General features: G+C 36.0%; 1 pseudogene; it reads right to left on the bottom strand.

Moving 5' to 3' along the window:
* Positions 1-15,992: 15,992 nt before the first annotated feature.
* Positions 15,993-22,628, bottom strand: LOC128548879 (fumarylacetoacetate hydrolase domain-containing protein 2-like; annotated as a pseudogene).
* Between the last annotated feature and the right edge of the window lie 709 nt (positions 22,629-23,337).

The following is a 23,337-nucleotide window of genomic DNA, read 5'->3' as shown; positions in this document are numbered from 1 at the left end:
TCAGGAAATAAAACAGCATTTTAAATATGGCGACCAATGGAATGGTTCGGTTCGATTTCATACAAATAATTCATCGGTTTCAAAATTTTGAAATCCTCCCAGCCTTAAGTTTAACAAGCAAATTCGATGAATTGGTATCCCCCGCCGAAAGGGTTTGTGGTGAGGAATGGCAAAAAAATATATCCGGCAAAAAGTTAAGGATGTTAATAAGAAGCAAATATTTCATTAGTAAAAAATCAATTTAACAGAAAACAAATTTTTAAATTAAAGAGTCCCTAATAAATGTATGATACTTTGTCCTGACTAAAGAATTTATTTTGAATGGGATATGCTTCCTTTTAATAAGCTTAGCTTTTAAAATTTTAAAATTTGCAGTTAATTGAAATGTGAGCTTGAAGTTTAACTGGAATGAAATATTGTCTTTGATTTGGTTTGGCACCAGGTGTTGCTGTTTTACATGTACATTTGAACATAAAAGATCAGATGTCCTTAAGAGAACACGGGTAAGATATCTTGAACAGGGCTGAGGGAAAGGTTTGTGCAGTCCAACTTAACATGTTGAAGGTTTGAACATTTAAAAAAAAAAAAAAGGAATGGAAATATATATATCTATATAAGATATATGTATAATTTATTTTTTTAGGGGGTGGGGGTGCAGGGGAATGGGGAAGAGGAAACAAAAATTTTACATGCTGATTATAAATATTGATTGAAAATTAAAAATGAAAAAAAAAGAAGGTTAAAGGGTGAAGTTGGAGGGGGGGGGGGTGCAGAGGATGCTTGATCAGTGGTGGGCATGACTGGGTGGAGAAGTGAGGTGGGGGAAGGTACAACTTGGAGGTTTGAAAAAAATCTAAAATAAGAAATGAAAAAAAAAAATTTGGGGGGGGGGGGGGGGTTGGGGAGGGGAGGGGGTGCGACCAATGCAAGTGGGTGACCGGTGTGGGTGCGCAACTTCACATGTTTATAAAATGTTCACAGAAAAGAATGAAAGAAATTTAATGAATTCTGCCAAATGGTAAGTTTGTTTGTACAAAAATGTGGATTTTTTAGACAATTAAAGGGCAATAACTCTGAGTTACAAAAAGAAATCCGTACAAAATTGTCTGGTGCACAACCACATTATAGTGCTCTAAATTCTGTTAAAGTTTCATAGTTTCTAGGTCAAATATATCAAAAATTATGATGCAGAAAATTGGGATATCTATAGTACCCTATATAGTTAACACTAGAAACTTCTAAGGGCCATAACTCTGGTGTTACTTGGGCAAATCGTCTGAAACTTGATGGGCCCCATAACCTCATAGTGGTGAACATGTATATGAAGTTTGTTTGAAAAAAATTTAAAATAAGGAATGAATTTTTTTTTTTTTTTTTTTTTGGGGGGGGGGGGGGGGGGGGTGTCAGGGGATAGGGGGGGGAGGAGTGTGATCAAGGTAAGGGGGTGACCAGGTGTAGGTACCCAACTTCACATGTTTACAATAAATGTTCATGGAAAAGAATGAAAGAAATTTAATGAAATTCTACAAAATGGTAAGTTTGTTATGTACAAATATGTGGATTTTTATACAATTAAAGGGCAATAACTCTTAATTTACAAATAAATCCAAATGAAATTGTGTGTCCACAACCACATTATGGTGATCTAAATTCTGTTTAAGTTTCATAGTTCTAGGTCAAATATATCAAAAGTTATGATGCAGAAATTGCCATATTTATAATACCCTATATAGTTAACACTAGAAACTTCTAAGGGCCATAACTCTGGTGTTACTTGGGCAATCTGACTGAAACTTGACGGGCCGCAAGAACTCATTGTGGTGAACATGTATATGAAGTTTTAAATAAATATTCCCAACCATTTCCTAGATATGGCTCCGGACGGACAACGCCAAAACTATATCCCTCCGACTTTCGTCGGGGGATAATAAATAAAACAATATAATTATACACATGAAGACTCAAAGTTAAGTTCAGCAGGAAACAAAGGCAAAAATAATCTTGTAGTATCCGCAAATACAAATTCAAAACGTCTTGTTATAAAAGAAGATGTCAAAATCTGTCACTATTGATCTACATGCATAATGTGATGATTTTTTTTTCTTTCTTTTTCTCTACTTTCATTTTGTTTTTTTACTTCCGGTTTGCATCGTACTTATGCACGAAAACTACCGACAGCCTGTTCGTCTATTCAAACACATTTCTGTATCAATAAACGGATCTATTTTGTCTAGAACTTTGCGTAGATGCTATATGAGGTGATGAATAACCTTCAACGCTTTCCAATCGCTGTTACAAACGTTTTTCATTTAGAAATTACCCCACCCAATGTCATTCGCTCATTTGTTACTAGCTCATTTGTAAACATTGAACAAGTTCCATGCACATTGTTCATCAACCTTACACAGTGTCATTCTCTCATCCCAAACAAAGCGACCTTTGCGACTTGGTGCTATTACTCACCGCTTTTGTTGCCAACTCATTTACTTGAAAGCGAAATATCGTAAAGTCGTTAACTCATTGTAATTAGCTCATTTCTAAGAGAACATTGTGTTTGTCAACATAACGCAATGTCTCCAGCTCATTCATAAGACAACATTGTGCTCATCAACATAACGCAATGTCACCAGCTCATTTGTAAGCGAACATTGTGCTTGTCAACATAACGCAATGTCATTTGCTCATTTGTTACTAGCTCATTTGTAACATTGAACAAGTTCCATGCACATTGTTCATCAACCTTACACAGTGTCATTCTCTCATCTCAAACAAAGCGACCTTTGCAACTTGATACTATTACACACCGCTTTTGTTACCAACTCATTTACTTGCATTCACGTCTCTTTATTTTGTTCATCTACAGCTTGATCGCTCACTAAATGCCTGCTTATAACCCTATTCAACGTGATGTATACAACATGTCATACCCCTCTATCACATATAATACGCACCCACTTTTTCCATATAGACTATCTCGCACAGCGCCTAACAACCGTGCTCACTTGCGCAGGCTTCCTTCTAAAGGTACATTCAAACTCCTTATCTCAAGCCTGATAGTCTTCACTCTTTACATTCACATCCCATCAGTTTCTGACATCCCGCGACCCATTAAGCTGTAATATACCTACAGCTACACCTCAACATAGTGCGTACTCAAACCAAGTGACTCTAGGGTAAACTAGAAAATGCTTTTGTAAAAAAGCGCATGTCTCCCCCAATGCAAAGTCCTATAGGCAAGAAGTCAATAGGGGTCAGGAGCGAAAGTCAAAGAGACACTGATGGTTGGCTGCAATAGGGATCATCTACTTGGCATGTCCAGTCATCCCGCTAAATTTCAACACTCGTGGCCTAGTGGTTCTCAAGTCACTGTTCAGGCTCCTGTGACCTTGAACTTTGATCAAGTGACCTCAAAATAAATAGGGGTCATCTACTCTGCATGTTCAATCATCCTATGAAGTTTCAACATTCTGGGTCAAGTGGTTCTCAAGTTATTGATCAGAACTGGTTATCAATGTTCAGGCCCCTGTGACCTTGACCTTTAACGGAGTGACCCCAGAAACAAAAAGGGTCATTTACTCTGCATGAACAATCATCCTATGAAGTTTCAACATTCTGGGTCGAGAGGTTCTCAAGTTATTGATTGGAAATGGTTTTCCACGTTCAGGCCCCTGTGGCCTTGACCTTTAACAGAGTGACCCTAAAATCGTTAGGGTTCATCTACTCTGCATGACCAATCATCCTACGAAGTTTCATCATTCTGGGTCAAGTGGTTCTCAAGTTACTGACCGGAAATGGTTTTCAATGTTCGGGCCCCTGTGACCTTTACCTTTCACAGAGTGACCCCAAAATTGTTAGGGCTCATCTACTCTTTATGACCAATCATCCTATTAAGTTTCAACATTCTGGGTCATGTGGTTCTCAAGTTACTGACCAGAAATGGTTTTCAATGTTCAGGCCCCTGTGACCTTGACCTTTAATGGAGTGACCCCAACATTGATAGGGGTCATCTACTTTGCATGTACAATCATCCTACGAAGTTTCAACATTCTGGGTCAAGTGGTTCTCTAGTTATTGATCAGAAATGGTTTTCAATGTTCAGGCCCCTGTGACCTTGACCTTTGACGGAGTGATCCCATAATCAATAAGGGTCATCTACTCTTTATGATCAATCATCCTATCAAGTTTCAACATTCTGGGTCAGGTGGTTCTCTAGTTATTGACTGGAAATGGTTTTCAATGTTCAGGCCCCTGTGACCTTGACCTTTGACTGAGTGACCCCAAAATCAATAGGGGTCATCTACTCTTCATGACCAATCATCCTATGAAGTTTCAACATTCTGGGTCAAGTGGTTCTCTAGTTATTGATCGGAAATGGTTTTCAATGTTCTGGCCCCTGTGACCTTGACCTTTGACGGAGTGACCCCAAAATCAATAGGGGTCATTTACTCTTCATGACCAATCATCCTATGAAGTTTCAACATTCCGGGTCAAGTGGTTCTCTAGTTATTGATAGGAAATGGTTTTCAATGTTCAGGCCCCTGTGACCCCAAAAACAATAGGGGTCGTCTACTCCAGCAGCCCTACAACCCTATGAAGTTTGAAGGTTCTAGGTCAAATGGTTCTCCAGTTATTGCTCGGAAATGAAGTGTGACGTACGTACGGACGGAAGGACGGACGGACAGGGCAAAAACAATATGTCTCCTGGGGGAGACATAATAAAGTGTGACAGTCTGTTGTTAAGTCACCCCGGGTTGAAGAAATACTTTTATATCTAGTAACTTCCATTATGAACACAGACAGCTGTGTGCCAAATGTGTCTATTTTCAAAATAGTTCGCAACGATCATCTTTACTCATTGCTCAGTACCCCAGCAAGTTATCTGAGGCTTATCCACATAAAACAAATAGGGTGTTTTCATTATTGTTATCATTGTACATTTTCATATAGTTATATGTTCATCATAGATCAATCATTATTTCGGAGTCGTTAAATACTCCGTCACAAATTGAGAAGTTTTTCTATTATACTGAGTTAATTATATTAGCTTAACGACTAGTGTACATAACCACAAACTGCAGCATGTTACAAAATTTGACGGCATCCATTGGATTATTCTATTAAGCAATATACATTCATTGCACAAGTCTTCCACACGCACGTTACATAAATTTGGTAGCGGCAGTGAGATAATCTTTTGGACAATAATTACGTAGTTCTCGTAAACACATTACACATACATGTATTGTTGTTATGTTCAAAATTGTTTATATCAAATATGATTTTACTGTTGATTAGAACCTTGACATTTATATTCCTTTTTATAAGTATTTAACAAATAATTCCAGTAAGAATGCGGTATCCTTTGTTCAGTTCTATTATAATTACTTTACTTTGGTTTCATAAAGCAATTAAACAAGAGACACATTTTGTTTCTATACATTCACATATTGAGCTAAATCTAAGCACAAATGTTAATGAGAATCTACAAAACGAGTGATCAGGTGATTATAGTTGTGTTATTGCCAATGCATCTATTCACATTTTCATTTTCTTCACATTTTATCGTCACATTATCATTTCATTTAGTTGATGTCATAAGCATTCGCCACATTTGTTTGGTCAATAACGACACTATAATGATAAAACATCAACAGATAGGCCAGGACCCCAAAATAAATCCAGGACCTATTTATTACATATCTTAATTTAGTTAAATAAAGCTATTCAATTCGGCAGTGCTGCATTTCAGTTGAAAAATACAGCCTCTATGTATACACAAGCTAAATGTTAACAGACAGAGAGACGATAGACAGACGACAGACGCCCGACATCGAGTAATCACAATAACTCACCAGAGCCACTGAGAGAACTTTGTGTAAAGTTTCATCTAAATTCATTTACTGTTTTTGGAGATGTCGTTTAAAGAAATAGTTGATGATGGAGGGACACCCCCTATGCATAATTAACCACATACGACAGACATGATTACATCAGCTAAATATTGTTTTAAAATAGTGCCTGCTGTTTCTGACAAGAACATTTTTAAAGTTTTCAATATATACATATAGGTAAAGTGACCAAGTCCTCTGGCAGTCATGTTTTTAAATGAATCAGAATTTATCTGAAACAATCCTGGTGAAACGGCTGCATGTCAGTACATGCAATCAGCTGTTTAGATAGGATAGAATCCGTGACTAGGGTTCTGGGTGTTGCGTACAACACATTGTCTGATTATGAGAAACATTTGTGCCAAGTAATATATTTTAATATTACAATCCCTTGGTGGATGGCTGCAGCTAACAGGAGAAAAACCCTATTGACTTTTGACCTCAAAGTGTGACTTTGACCTTTGAACTAGCGATCAGGATTTTGCACATGACACAATGTCTCATAATGGATAAACAAGGGTGCCAGAATGTCACAATATATGCCCGTCACAGCAAATTTGTTTACACTAGCACCTGTATTTGCAAATGGAATTTTAATTTTCTAGTTGTTTACAATGTTGTTTTTTTTAGAAATTATTGTAATTCTTTTATTTTTCTAAGTCCACAAAAAAAATCCTTACCAGGTAGAGATACCTTAAAATACACCCAAAATTTGAAAGTAACATCAATGTTGTACCACAGAAAAGTGGTCTTGGTTTTTCCCTACGGTCAATTATAAAAAAGTTACAATGTAAGTTATTTATAGTAACAACTAAGGGAAGTTAATCTTTAAGGCCACTTCTTTTTAATAAATTGGTTTACAAAACCGGCGAGTGTAATTTTCCGAAAAGTAGAAAAAAAATAAAATTGCAATTTCACTTTTTTTTTAAAACATATTTTCCCGACCGAACCGAATGTGGGACGAAACGAAAAAAAAACGAATGTTTTTAAGTACGAATCGACATTTTTGACTGAATACACTATCTTGGACACATTATGCATACAACGATAAAAGCCGAGGTATTGTAGACTGGTTTTCATATCAGTAACATGATTCATAAATTTCGATTAAAAACACGTAAAGCAGTCATCCATCATGGCAGCCCCCACGATGAGTGCGTGTTTTTTTTTGTTTTTGGGGTGCATCGTCTATTAAATCTGGACAAAACAAGTTTTTTTTTGCGTGCCGACATTAGCGAACAAATAGGTACGGCTATCAGTCGGGTGATTCCCGACAACCTAATCGTTCGGGGAATCACAGCTAGCATGACGAATAGTTGTGACACTGACAAGACTGCGTTAGACAGCAGCACGCCAGTTGCGGTGATGCAGGGATTTGGATACAAATATTTGTTCATCGAAATTCACACCCACAAGCAACAAGGTACTACACCATTAAAAAATGTTTTCATTGAAACCAACCAGGTACTGTATTGTTAGTTCGCAAATCCCACATCGTGTGATACGTTATGATGTTCATATATTCCGTTAACACATAGGAAGTTTTGAAGCATCACCTTTTGTCATGGCAGTGTGTTTGTTCACTGAAGTCATGTACATTTTTTTCATGGATTTCATGTAAATCCAAGAGCTGATCTGAAGTTAAATATTAATGTTGTGCAGGTATTTTTAAATGTTATACCATCTTGGACATTCAATGATATTAAAATGTTGGTATGTTTGAATTTTTATAATAACAGGAATGACAAGTAAATGGAAAGGATATTTAATGTTTTATTTATTCCTTTGATTTAAGTCAATTAATACGGAAAATATTGGTTTTCACACGTATGGCGGGCAAAAGTCTCTTTTTTTTTTTTTTTTTTCGACCTACCAGTGGACATTTTTCCAAAAAAATCTTGTAAACCAAAAAATAAAAAAGTAGTGGCCTAAAAAAAAAAAAAAAAAAAAAAAAAAAAAAAATTACAAGTCCACACAAAAATCCTTACCAGGTAGAGATAGCTCAAAATACACCTCAGAATTGGATGTAACATGCATGTTGTACTACAGAAAAGTGGTCTCGATTTTTCCCTACGACTTGTAATGAAAAAGTTACAATATAAGCTATTTATAGTAACAGCAAAGGGAAGTAATTCAAAAGAAGGGACCAGTGCATGACACTCCGTCTCATGATGGTGTACAATTGTGCCAAGTTACATCAAAATCCCTCCATGCATGAAGAAGAAATGCTCCGGACAAAGTCATTCTTGTATCTGACCTTTGACCTTTAAGTGTGACCTTGACCTTAGACCGAGGGACCTGGTTCTTGCGCACGACACTCCGTCTCATGCTTGTGAACATTTGTGCCAAGTTGTATCAAAATCCCTCAATGCATGAAGAAGAAATGCTCCGGACAAAGTTTTCATTCTTGTATCCTTGACCTCTAAGTGTGACCTTGACCTTACCCTAGGGACCTGGTTCTTGCGCATGACACTCCGTCTCATGATGGTGAACAATTTTGCCAAGCTACATCAAAGTCCTTTCATGCATGAAGAAGATATGCTCCAGACAAAGTTTTCATTCTTGTATCCTTTGACCTCTAAGTGTGACCTTGACCTTAGACCTAGGAACCTGGTTCTTGCGCATGACACTCCCTCTCATTATGATGAACAACTGTGCCAAGCCACATCAAAATCATTCCATGCATGAAGAAGATATGCTCCGGACAAAGTCATTCTTGAATTTTTCATTCTTGTATCCTTTGACCTCTAAGTGTGACCTTGACCTTAGACCTTGGGACCTGGTTTTTGCGCATGACACTCCGTCTCATGATGATGAACAATTGTGCCAACTTTCATCAAAATCCCTCCATGCATGAAGAAGATATGCTCCGGACAAAGTCATTCTTGAATTTGACCTTTGACCTCTAAGTGTGACCTTGACCTTAGACCTAGGGACCTGGTTCTTGCGCATGACACTCCGTCTCATGATGGTGAACAACTGTGCCAAGTTTCATCAAAATCCCTCCATGGATGTAGAAGATATGCTCCGGACAAGGTCTGTGGACGCCGCCCGCCCGCCCATCCGCCCGCCAGGGGCGTTCCCATAATACGTCCCGTTTTTCAAACGGGCGTATAAAAATGTGCCAGTAAATATTAAAATCCCTTGATGGATGGACGAGGGTGGACGAGACAAAAATTCTGGATGAACAATTACAGATAAATGATATTATACACACACATGTTGTACAAGTTTGAACAGGACTGGCGAAGAAATGAAAAGGTCTGTAACTTCCCTTAAAAATCATTCAAATCATGTTAGTTAACTATGGCAGAAGTAGTTTGGACAAAGTTTATCAAACAAGAGGATCATAATGGACCTATCACATTCACCTGACCTATGGTATTTGACCTTGAATATATGTAACAACTGTATTTAAAATAAGAAGCATACAAGAGGGCCATAATGGCCTTATATCGCTCACCTGTTATCATTGCACTTAAGGACAAGAAGCTCAAATAAGAGGGCCAAGATGGCCCTAGGTCGCGCACCTGAGAAACACATCATAACAGTGTAAACATGTTTGACCTAGTGATTTCATGGGAAAAAATATTCTGACCAATTATTATTAAAATTGGAGCAAAAACCTTGAGTATAAACAAGTATTTTCTTTAATTTGACCTAAAAATAGTTAACTTAGAATTTTTCAGACACTGAAATCTTCTGAATTATTGCTGAAACAAGGCTTATTGTTCAGTAACATTTTTCAGATATAATTCAGAAAGGGATCATTTCTGAATATGTCTGAAAACAAGACTATATCAGATGACCATTTTTTTTCAGAACTTCTACTAAAATGCATATCAGAAATAAGAAAACTAGAGCTTTCCGTAAGACACCACTCTTGAATTTTCTCAGTGCTTGACACTAAATTAAAGCTTTTCTAGTAAAAACTTCATAACTTTAACCAAAAAATTCTAAGTTAAAAAGGGACATAACTGTCAAAATTCTAATCAAGAGTTATGGGGATCTCCTGGAGTAGACTTTGATAGTATAACTATTTTAAGTTTCAAGTCAAAAGCTTTGATAGGAAAAGAGATATTTGACTTTATAAAAAATTTCAACCAAAAAATTCTAAGTTAAAAAGTGGCATAAAGTCGTTATTGTTACATTTAAATACTCCCTATATGTTCCTACTGGATTATTCTTTTATGGTGCTGAACTAGAAAAATAGAAAACATTTTTATTTAATTCTCAACAACAAATAACTTGATGTAAGTGTATTGGTTTCTTATTGTCGTGGTTTTAAAATTAAGTCATAAGTTGAAAGTGTTATTGAACGTTTAGATATGATAAGAAAAGTTTCAGAAGTTTTCAGAAATAAAATGTTCAGAAATATTCAGAAAAAATGGTCACTTACATCACTGATTAAAAAAGATAGTTTAAAAAAAAAATATCAAACCTGTAGGACTGTTTTGACTGACAAACAATATTCCACAATATAATTAGCTTTAGGGATTACAATTACAATGGATCATTATTTGTTATATTTAGAGTTTTATAAGTACTGATAATCACACTGTCAATGTTGTAAGCTGCAGCAAATTTCCCTCTCTTTTATAAGGAAATATGATTTCTTTTTCCAGCTTTTTTGCTGTCTATGTGAAGTTTCATCAATACTCAGCTTATAAAACAAGTTTCAGCCCAAACAAACCAGTAGTTTTCTCAAAATCACTATTTTTGTACAGCCATCATTTTGTCCAAAGGCTGCGGTTTAAGCCGTTAAATTTGGCTGAATCACATATAGTCATTAAACGCTGTTTTTTTCAAAAAACCCGTAAGATATTACATCAAATATACCACCAGCAAGTGCGGAATAGACAACCACACTGAAAAAAACTTATAATTATGCAACTGTGATAAAATATAGAACAAAATTAGTGTTTAGTGAATTTTTTTTTGTTAAAAAAAAGCTTATTTTTCAGTAAAAAATGGGAAAATTGTCTTTTTTTTCATCTCAAATGCAACAATACTGCATATTTTGCATTCTATAGCTAAAGTCATATCTCATGGCCATGGTATTCAAGTTCTCTCCAACTATTCAGGGTCAAAATGTAACTAAAAAGGTGTTGATACTGCACACCTGGTCTCTGCTCAAATGGAATGAAATGGTATCTAATGATATTACTAAAGATCTTCAGATTTCACACCACACAGGTGATGGAGATTCTAAAGGTCATTCTGGTGTAGACAAAGGTCAAGGAACTAAAACTGTGCACTTGAAAGATGTGAGGCACCTAGCAAATTCTCTAAAAAGGCAAATTAATCGTGCACCATTTAGTGACAAAATGTTCCCTGGTAAACAGAAGTCTAATCTAAAAAACAGATTTGCTCTATTTATTAAATCTAGGTGTGTTTCAGAGCTATCAAGTGCACATAAGAAGTACAAAAGCAATTTGAAAGTAATAAAACACAAATGCCTAATAAAATTTCAGCAATAGTACTATGTTTCAAAGGTTACTGTGGTACCTTCATGTTCTAAATACAGCTTGGTTTGTTCTGGCATCTACAGAAAAGCAAAAAAACTATATGCCAGACAATGTCAGGCTTAAAATGACTGATGATGATGAGACTTTACTCAGGAAAATGTATTGAATTCTCCTTGGTCCAGAAAGCATAGAAAAAACTAAATTTTTAACATCTACACAGAAATGTGAAGCAGTAAACAGATCCTATAATGCATGCTTGCCCAAAAATGTTACATTTCTCCGCAACTGCCATGGCCGTATCCATGGCCAGATTCTAAGACTAAATCATGGGCTTGCTGACACTGTTACCCTTAAAGCTAGGGTAAATGGTGTAAAACTGTCACATGGCTCTTCTGTTATCAGACCCCTTTTAAGAACAGAGTACTACGACAAGTTGCGTAAAACTACTAGGTACAGATCGCAGTCCTTTTGCATCATGCCAGTATAGGTACAAATTACATACAGATTTACACTATATAATTTCTGCACATTGTTTTGATGAGGTAATCATTTTACCCAAGTTTTATAAAATTCCTTCAAGGGGTTAAGGAGATATAGAGCGGACACGAAATGGAAGGCTCAAACCTTTGACCTTCAGTTGTGACCTTGACCTTGAGCCGACATGGCTGACTCATAAGTTCTGCACATCGTCTTGATGAGGTGATCGTTTGACCCAAGTTTGATGAAAATCCTTCTAGGAGTTTAGGAGATATAGAGCGAACACAAAATGGAAGGCTCAAAACTTTGACCCTAAGTTATGACCTTGACCTTGAGCCAGCATGACTGACTCATGGGTTCTGCACATTGTCTTGATGAGGTGATCATTTGACCCAAGTTTGATAAAATTCCTTCAAGGGGTTTAGGAGATATAGAGCGGACACAAAATGGCAGGCTCAAACCTTTGACCTTGAGTTGTGACCTTGACCTTGAACCGACAAGGCTGACTCATGGGTTCTGCACATCGTCTTGATGAGGTGATCATTTGACCCAAGTTTCATGAAAATCCTTCAAGGGATTTAGGAGATATGGACCGGACACGATTTTGTTATGGACGGAAGGACGCAGACCATTCCTATAATCCCTCCGCCCCGGTGGGGGATTAATAAACAGTAACAATAAAGGTAACTGTGGGCTTACAGCCAGTCCAAATTGGTTGAAAATTGTGCCAATTTAATCTGAACATTTCTGATATTTGCCAAACATTTCTGTATTGATGCCCTTAGTTTTCTAAATATCTCAGAAAATACTGGCTGAATATTTCTGAACTTTTGGCTTTATCAAATTGTATACAGGAGCTTTTTATCAGTGTGGGTGTCCCCATCAACAAATCTTTGCAAGAAAGGTTTCTCCAAAACTGCTTGGTCAAATGTTTTCAAACTTCACACACATATTTGGCATCCTGAGATGACCTTACGCTATGGTCAAGTTACATATTGTGAAACACCATTCGCTCAAATTTTATAGTATTGTGAAAAAAAATGCATGTATATTGCATTTAAGACAGTGCATGCCAGTGCTTTGTCCAACTTATCACATATTTTTACTTTTTGACAGGTCTTGCAGCTGCGTATCGCCCAGTTTGCACATTATTATTGTGAATGCAATGACCCTCATAACTTGGCATATTATATTTTGCTCTCATATTTTTTGTTTTCTTCAGAAACATGTCTTAAATTCATTCTCAAAACATGTTCTGAATTTGTCTGAACAGAAATCTGAATAGATACTGAATGAAGTCTGAATTCGTACTGAAGTGGGCCAATTTCAAACATTATTCAGATTTTTTGTTTTCAGAAATATTCAGATGTTTTCCGCAATTCTTCAGAAACATGTCTGAATCAATTCTGAAAATGTATTCTGAATTTGGCTGAACAGAAATCTGAACAAATACTGAATGAAGTCTGAATACATACTGAAGTGGGCCAATTTCAAACATTATTCAGACAATTTTTTCAGACAATATTTATACATTTTCAGCCATTGTTCAGACAGCAGTTCAGGCAATATTCAGAAGATAAATTTCATGAGGGTAGTTTTTGAAAAAAAATAAAAAATTCTGACCAATTATTATTAAAATTGGAGCAAAACCCTTGAGTATAAACAAGTATTTTCTTTGATTTGACCTAGTTTTTGAACCCAGATGACCCATATTCGAACTTGACCTAGATTTCATCAAGGCTATCATTCTGACAAAATTTCATGAAGATCAGTTGAAAAATACAGCCTCTATCACATACACGAGGTTTTTCTTTGATTTAACCTAGTGACCTACTTTTTGATCCTAGATGACCCATTTTCAAATTCTACCTAGATTTCATCAAGGCAATCATTCTGACTTATTTTCAGGAAGATCAATTGAAAAATACAGCCTCTATCGCATACACAAGGTTTTCCTTTGATTTGACATAGTGACCTATTTTTTGACCCCAGATGACCCATATTCAAACTTTACCTAGATTTCATCAAGGCAATCATTCTGACCAAATTTTATGAAGATCAATTGAAAAATACATCCTCTATCGCATACATAAGTTTTTTCTTTGATTTGACCTAGTGACCTACTTTTTGATCCCAAATGACCCATAATCAAACTCAACCTAGATTTCATCAAGGCAATCATTCTGACCAAATTTCATGAAGATCAATTGAAAAAACAGCCTCTATCGCATACACAAGGTTTTCCTTTGATTTGACCTAGTGACCTAGTTTTTGACCCCAGATGACCCATTTTCGAACTCGACCTAGATTTCATCAAAGTTATTCTGACCAAAACTCATGAAGATAAATTGAAAAATACAGCCTCTATGGCATACACAAGGTTTTTCTTTGATTTGACATAGTGACCTAGTTTTTGACCCCAGATGACCCATATGTGGAAAGAAATTGTTATCAACTAATGCATGAAAGCATAGACTTAACAAGAGCTGTCCGTAAGACAGCGTGCTCGACTTTTCTCAGTGCTTGACTCTGAATTAGAGCTTTGCCAGTAAAAAAATATCTAAGTTAAAAAGGGACATAACTCTGTCAAAATTCAAATCAGAGTTATGGGAATTGTGTCTCCTGGTGTAGACTTTGATAGTAAATATCTATTTTGAGTTTCAAGTCAAAAGCTTTAACAGTAACAGAGATATTTGACTTCTAACAATAAATTCTAAGTTAAAAAGGGGCATAATTCTGTCAAAATTCAAATCGGAGTTATTGGAATTGTGTCTCCTGGTGTAGACTTTGATAGTAAATAACTATATTGAGTTTCAAGTCAAAAGCTTTAACAGTAACAAGAGATATTTGACATTTAACCAAACATTCTAAGTTAAAAAGAGGCATAATTCTGTCAAAATTCAAATCAGAGTTATAGGAATTGTGTCTCTTGGTGCAGACTTTGATTGTATACAACTATTTGAGTTTCAAGTCAAAAGCTTTAATAGTAACAGAGATATTTGACTTTATCAAATTTTTTAAAAACAAGAGCTGTCACTAATGGTGACAAATGCCCCCCCTTGACCTTCGGACCTTCGACCTGCTGACCTTGACCCCAAAGTCAATAGGGGTCGTGTACTTAATAAGTACTATTAGCATGTGAAGTTTGAAGGTCCTGGGTGCAGTGGTTCGCGAGTAAAGTGCCTTCATGCAAAAAGTTAACGTTGGCCCCTGTGACCTTGACCTTTGACGTGGTGATCCCAAGTCAGTAGGGGTCGTGTACTCGATGAGTACTATCAGCACGTGAAGTTTGAAGGTCCTGGGTGCAGTGGCTCGCGACAGTTGAAAACTAATATGCCTCCCTTTGTGGGCATAAAAATTCTTAAGTTAGAAAGGGGCATAATTCTGTCAAAATTCAAATCAGAGTTAGGGGGAATTGTTTCTTCGGGTGTAACCTTTGATGGTAAATCAGTTTTTTAAAAGTTTCAAGTCAATAGCTTTGATAGTAACAAAGATATTGACTTTATAAAAAAACTTTAACCAAAAAATTCTAAGTTAAAAAGGGGCATAATTCTGTCAAAATTCAAATCAGAGTTATGGAAAATGTTTCTCCTGGTGTAGACTTTGATAGTAAATAACTATTTCAAGTTTCAATTCAATAGCTTTGATAGTAACAGAGATATTTGACTTTATCAAAAACTTTAACCAATGGCGACGCCAATGCCGACGCCGGGGCAAGTGCAATAGCTCTACTTTTCCTTCCAAAAGTCGAGCTAAAAAGGATCCCAATGCTTGCTGAAAGTTAACACTCTTTTGAAGGTGTTTTCCCAATGATTTCGTTTTACAGAATATAATTAGTTAAATAAACCATTATTAACCTCTGCTCGAATTTGTTGGATAATTTGTTGGATTTGCTAGAAGTCAATCAACATTTTTAAAACACATCATTTAGGTTTCTGGAAACATATTTAAAACGTTCCAAAAGCTAAACAGTATCATGTTTTAAATGCTCGCACCTAAGATGCTAATGAAATAAAGGGATGAAAACCCACGCTTACAAGCAAGAACACAATCTCTCTTTCCAGCTTTATATATAACTATTACCTGTAATAAATGCTATCATCTGTTCAGTTTTGTGTACCAGCTGTTTTTGTGTTACTGTCCTGTTTTGTGACCCCATTCACTTACATCTCAAACCAAGGTTATGCGGATCTGAAGAGAATATACTGGTAGGTTACAAATCTAAGTTTGCAGACCATTTCTGAAACACCAGCAGACTATTTCATTTGTTGTAGGTACAGATTGGAATATCTGGCTCACAGGTAACTTTAAGGCAGCAACGAGGCTCTGCAGAGTTACTGTGTAAAACTGTTACCCAAGAGCTGGATATTCCCATCCAAATCTTCAATCAGTGACAGTTTCTTTTCCTTACATGCCACATTCAATAAATAATAGCAAAAATAAATTCAAACATAGCACTATTTTCTTCATTTACTGGGAAATCAACATCTGTAAACCAGGAAATATACCAGGACATTTTAAAGTCAAGCAACAGTGTCAAGTTATGGTTTTGTTTTATCACCTGCACCGTAACATTATGCGTTTTACATAAAATAACTTTTTTACGAATCTAAAAATTACCCTAATGAACAAGAGAAACTATCAAGATATTTGATTTTTCACCCGTTTTACATAAAATAACTGTACGAGTCTATTCATAAATGTAATTTGTCATTCCAGATTTACAGCAAGACTGTATTTATACCCGGGTGTAAGTTGGAGATACCAGCACCGGTGAAAAACACTGAAAATCAGCAATCTGGTATGACAGAAAGACGGTGTTTCAGCCTAAGAAGGTCTTTTAAACTAAATACAGGAGGAATTTGACTTGAAAACAATAACATGCTCTATCTGCCATAAGAACACTGGACCAAAACTCTTTACTCTTAAAATGTTTAGAAAAAAAGTATTTTAATAGAGACAAAGTTATGTAACAAAGGCCAATGACTAAAGGGTGCATTCATACACTGTTTTTTTAAATAAGCACTTAGCAAGAAGCATTTGGCATTTATTGTTTTACAATTCTCAATTATTGTTTGACTATTATCTGACATTCACCATTTGGATTATCGTTGCATTAACTAATTGTCATTTTGTACTTGGCTTTTTAGCATGGCACATCAGCCTTCCTTTTAAAAATTACTTTTGCAAACTGCTTAAATTAACTATGTATATACAAACTGTATTTTAATTCGTGATGTTAAAGCAGGAAATTAAAAAGGGCATTTAAATTATTACAAAACTTTTGTTTTTAGATTAAAGGCACATCTTGTGTCCCTTTTGCACATTGTTGAAATTTTCATAATATCATTAAACATACCTCCTAATTCATCTGGGGTAACGATGGATGGTCCAAGGGGACAGAACTCATCCATAGCCTTTCCTATAACCCAATGACCACCATTCTTCCCGGGTGTCAACTGCCAGTCCGTGCGCTCACATCACTTGCTACAGTATAACCAAACACGTACTGCACTGCATCATCCACCTGTAATTTATAAGTACTGTAAATTCTCAAGCATAAATACTTATATTACCTTCAAAGTTTAATTGTGTATACCCTCAACTTCAATTTTGAAAGGAAATGCATTAAAATATTTTATGCAATATGTAAATATCTGTATTTATATTCTTCTAGTAAAAACAAAAAAAAAAAGAAACGTTTTCTGAGGGATTAACAGTTAGGACTTTGATTGACCATCACACCTAATTATACAATTATCGGTAACTGTTAGATGACGACGGTAATTTTAAATAATAAGACCATATGCCATTGTGAACTTCAGATTATTTCGGGTGACATATCTTAAACAACGTTGATGAAAAATGCAGATTTTTTGCGCTTTAAATTTTTGCTGGATGAATATTTTTTTGCGATTCTACAGAGAGACCGCAGAAACGCAGAAATATTTCCCCCGTGGAAATAACCCGCTATACGGTAATCAAAAATCACCTCCAATTTTATAAATATGTAAAAGGTGCCAATTTTTAATGACACAAATAAGTCTAATGTCTCTAAAATTGGGAGATAAAAGTGATGTGAAAATTTCCCAGTCTACAGGTTATGGTTTTCTGGCTATAATAAGTTTACTACATTCTGATTTAAAATTCATTATATGAATACAAACAATTCTGGAAATAAAAGCATTATTGTAACAAGCTTAAGATACAATATTACCTATGTTAATGATACAACATAGGAGCTAATGCCTCCCTATAACAACCATACTTCCCTTCCTATTTCAACAATAGTTTCACTCCTATAACAACAGTATTTTTCTCCCTGTAACAACCAGATTTTTCTTCCTAAACAACCATATTTTCCTTCCTATAAACCTTATTTTTCATCCTAGAACAATCATACTATCCTTCCTAGAACAACCGTAACAACCACAGAAAAACCATATTTTTTCTCTTCCTAGAACAACTGTATTTCCCTTCTTAAAACAACCCTATTCCCTTCCTAGACCAATTATATTTTCCTTCAGGTGAACAACCATAATTATTTCCTTCTGAGAACAGTAATACTTCCTTTCTAGAAACAACCTAACAATCATTTTTTCCCTTCAATAGAACAACCATATTACCTTTCCTATACAACTCTCATATTTTCCTTCCTAGAACAACCCATACCTTTTTCATAGAACAACCATACTTTTTTTTCATAGAACAACCATATTTTCCTTCTTATAACAACCATACTTTCCTTCCTGTGAGAAGTAATTCCAAGTAAATTATTCTTCCCAGAGAAATAACCTCTGTTTAACAAACACAGTCAGTCTTCCCATGGGTGTATGCTTTAGACAGCTTTTTTTATTTGACTTTGAAGCTGACAATTAGCAAATTACTTTTATTTTCAGTTACCTTTACATTCTTGGCTTCCTTTCCAATGATTTTTAACAATTTTCACTCCGAGTCCAGACACTGAAAAAACAAGTAACATAGAAAGGGTAGACAAGGGACTTTCCCGAACATGTTTGCATATGGCAGTTATTTAGATATTACACATGGGATACCAGTACATACTGTGAATCATTAAATTTCGTGGTTTTGGTCAGAATGGCAATTTCGTGGGGATATGAATTTGTGGATTACAACTTTTGAACATAAAGTGAATGGGAATTTTATTTGTTCGTTGGGATTAAATTTCGTGGATTGGCTCAACCGCGAAATCCACGAAAATTAGTCCCCCACGAATATTAATGATTCCACAGTACATGTCATTGAATATATATAAAAATCTCAGACTCCTTCAGCCTGCTGCAGCAAGTAATTCTGCCTTTGCGACCAGTGCAGACCAAAATCAGCCCGCACATCTGTGCAGTCTGATCATGTCTTCACTGTTGCTATTCAGTCAGTAAATTTTCAGTGAACACCCCCTTTGAATAATAAAAGGTACTGCCCAAATTGAATGACGGACCAGTTTCATTTTAGAAATTTAGCAGGCTAAAGGTTAAGCAATAGTAACTGTTACTGCTATACCATAATTTATAATCCATTCATTGAACTCAAATGGATATTTAGCTAGGTTTTTGTAAAGAAAAAAAATCCTGAAAGTGCTTACAAACGTTTAAAAAATATTTAGGAAAGAAGACTTCTAAGCCATGAGACATCTTTGCATATTCTACAATCCAAAGGAATTAATAATACCCAAATAAAATTATTAAAATGGATGATTTATTTATTTTGTTGGGTTTAACTTTGCACTGACACAGTTATAGGTCATTGGGGGACTTTCCCGCTTTTTGGTGGAAAAAAGACACAAGCTCCTCTTGTGCATTATTTCATCACAAGCGGTGCCTGGGTAGAACCACCAACCTTCTGTAACAGTAAGCCAGCTGGATGGCTTCCTCACATGAAGAAATTTAATGCCTCGAGTGAGGCTCAAACCCACATCGATGAGGGCCCTGTGATTTGAAGTTAGCAATCTAACCACTCGGCCACAGAGGCCCCTATTTTAATGGTGAAGCATGTTTAAAAAACTAATGCACTGCATTGTAGCTCTCACTTTGTTGATGTAGCTAGACTGGGTTTGTACAACAATAGTAGGTATTGCAAGGTATTTTTCTGATGATAAAGCATGTAGTCTGTAAACTGCCAAACCCCAACAGCAACGTCAGAGCCCGTCTGCAGAAAGGGTTGCATTATCAAGACTAGTATTTGTACAAATACATGTGGTAAATCCCCGTACATAACGTAAAATTAGGCAAGTTGCATGCTTCAGGTTAATCTCTGTTTTAAAACATCAAAACTTGTTCACACATAGTTTGATTGTGTAGCCTTTAAAAGGATGAATGTGTTTTTTTAGTTTTTAATTTCGATACTTGAAATAAAAATGATCTTACAATACTGCACCAGAACAGGATGAAATTCAACCTCGTTCGTTTTCTCAAATAAACTACAATTGTAGCAGTTACGCACAAGTCCAGTTAAAAAGAGGACAATGATGGTCCTGAATCGCTCACCCTTTTCCCACATGACCCAGTTTTGAGTATGACATTGTTTTTTCTTTATTTAACATAGTGACCTAGTTTTTGGCTTTAGTGACCCAGTTTTGAACTTGACCTAGTATTATCAAAATAAAAATTCTGACCAATTTTCATGAAGATCCATTGAAAAATATGGTCTCTAGAGAGGGCACAAGGTTTTTCTATTTTTTGACCCATTGACCTAGTTTCAAAGGTTTCGTGACCCCGTTTTGACTTTACCTAGAAATTTATCAAGGTGAACATTCTCACTAATTTTCATGAAGATCTCATGAAAAAAATTTGGGCCCCTGGAGAGGTCACAAGGTTTTTCTTTTTTATACTTATGGCCTAGTTTTTGACCGCAGTGACCCAGTTTCGAAAATGACTTGATATCATCAAGGTGACATTCAGATCAATTTTCATGAAGATCCATTGAAAAATATGGCCTCTGAGGGTCAAAAGATTTTTCTTTAAATTTTTGACCTACTGACCTTTGTTTTTGACCACAGTTGACCCAGTTTCAAACCTGATCTAGATATCATCAAGATGAACATTCAGACCAAATTTCATAAAAGATCCCATGAAAAGTATGGCCTCTAGAGAGGTCAACGGTTTTTTTATTATTTGACCTACGGGCCTGTTTTTTGAACCACGTGACCAGTTTCAAATCTGACCTAGATATCATCAAGGTGAACATTCTGACCAATTTTCATGAAGATCCATTCAAGGGTATGGCCTCTAGAGAGGTCACAAGGTTTTTCTATTTCAAGAACTACTGACCCAGTTTTTTATCGCAGTTGACCCCGTTTCAAACTTGACCTAGATATCATCAAGATAAACATTCAGACCAACTTTCATACAGATCCCCTGAAAAATATGGCCTCTAGAGAAGTCACAACGTTTTTTTTTATTATTTGACCTACTGACCTATTTTTTGATGGCACGTGACCCACTTTCGAACTTGACCTAGATATCATCAAGATGAACATTCTGACCAATTTTTATGGAGATCCATTCACAAAATATGGCCCCTAGAGAGGTCACAAGGTTTTTCTATTTTTAGACCTACTGAACCCAGTTTTGACCGCACATGACCCTGTTTCGAACTTGACCTAGATTTCATCAAGATGAAACATTCAGACCAACTTCATTACAGATCCCATGAAAAATATGGCCTTTAGAGAGGTCACAAGGTTTTTCTATTATTTGACCTACTGACCTAGTTTCGACGGCACGTGACCCACTTTGACTTGACCTAGGTTTTCATCAAGATGAACATTCAGACCAACTTTCATACAGATCCCATGAAAAATATGGCCTCTATTATTTGACCTACTGACCTAGTTTTTGATGGCACGTGACCCACTTTCGAACTTGACCTAGATATCATCAAGGTGAATATTCTGACCAATTTTCATGAAGATTCATGAAATATATGGCCTCTAGAGAGGTCACAAGGTTTTTCTATTTTTTAGATCTATGACCTAGTTTTTAACCCACACGTGACCCGTTTCGAACTTGACCTAGATATCATCAAGATGAACATTCAGACCACTTTTCATACAGATCCCATGAAAAATATGGCCTTTAGAGAGGTCACAAGGTTTTTTATTATTTGACCTACTGACCTAGTTTTTGAAGGCATGTACCCAGTTTCGAACTTGACCTTGACATCATCAAGGTAAACGTTCTGACCAATTTTCATGAAGATCCTGTGAAAAATATGGCCTCTAGAGAGGTCACAAGGTTTTTTTATTTTTGACCTACTGAACCTAGTTTTTATCGGCACGTGACCCAGTTTCGAACTTGACCTAGATATCATCAAGGTGAACATTTTTGACCCAAATTTCATAAAGAAACCCATGAAAAATGTGACCTCTAGAGTGGGGCACAAGCAAAAGTTTACGGACTGACGCACACACGCAGCACGCACGCACGTCCGCACGGACGACGGACACCGCACCATCACAAAAGCTCACCTTGTCACTTTGTGACAGGTGAGCTAAAAATGTTTTATGTTCATATTAATACAAAGAAAAAGGGGCACAATAATCAAGCTTCAGACTTAGCTTTACCTCTGTCTCTTTAGGATATGTTAAGTTATCATTTGGTCCAATTATACAACTTGGGAACTTGTTGAAGATCACAGGTTCTATTGGAACTGGAGCATTCTGTTCCTCACAATGGTCTATGTAATTCATTCCAATACATAAAACTTTGTCACATGATGTTATAGGAGCTAGTAACTTCACACCATCTCTCTTCACAATGCAGTGAGTCCTCGCAGATAGACTGCAAAAAAGATAATTTACAAATTCATTAATGTAAGATATCTTAACAACTTTAAAGCATTTTGAATATATATGGCCAAAAATGTGCACATTTGTCTAAACATATCCATTTTTGTAACTCTCTATATACCTTCCTTCAGTAACATGAAATACAGAAATATTTTCAGATCAAAGCCTAGCTATAGCTACTTCACTTATTTTCCATATTTAGTACAAGTACACTGCAAAACTTGAAACAAGAAGTTGAAGAAATTTAACTGAAAGGAAAAAAAAATCTCACAAGGTACAGATATGTCAAAATACACCTAAAAATTGGAGGTAACATCCATGTTGTACCACAGAAAAGTGGTCTCAGATTTTCCCTACAATAATAAAAAAGTTACTAAATAAGCTATTTATAGTAACATAAAAGGGAAGTAATTAAAAAAAAAATTTGTAAGTGAACAAAAGAAGGATCTGCCAAATAAAAACAAGAGCACTGCAATGCAACGCAAATGCAGAGCAATATACACACAAAACAAAGTCATATGACCTTTGACCCCTAAGGGTGACCTTTACCTTGAAGTGAGCCATTCAAAACGTGCTCTGCATGTCATTTCAATAAAGTGAACATTTGTGTCAGGTTTCTTTAAAATCCTTCAAGGGGTTCAAGAGTTACAGAGTGGAAGAGAAATTGCAAACCAACAGACAGACAGACGGACACTGA

The sequence above is a fragment of the Mercenaria mercenaria genome, chromosome 15 (assembly GCF_021730395.1).
Source record: "Mercenaria mercenaria strain notata chromosome 15, MADL_Memer_1, whole genome shotgun sequence".
Lineage (NCBI taxonomy): Eukaryota > Metazoa > Mollusca > Bivalvia > Venerida > Veneridae > Mercenaria > Mercenaria mercenaria.
The sequence above is the reverse complement of the archived record's forward strand: the minus strand, read 5'-3'. Positions and strand labels throughout refer to the sequence as shown.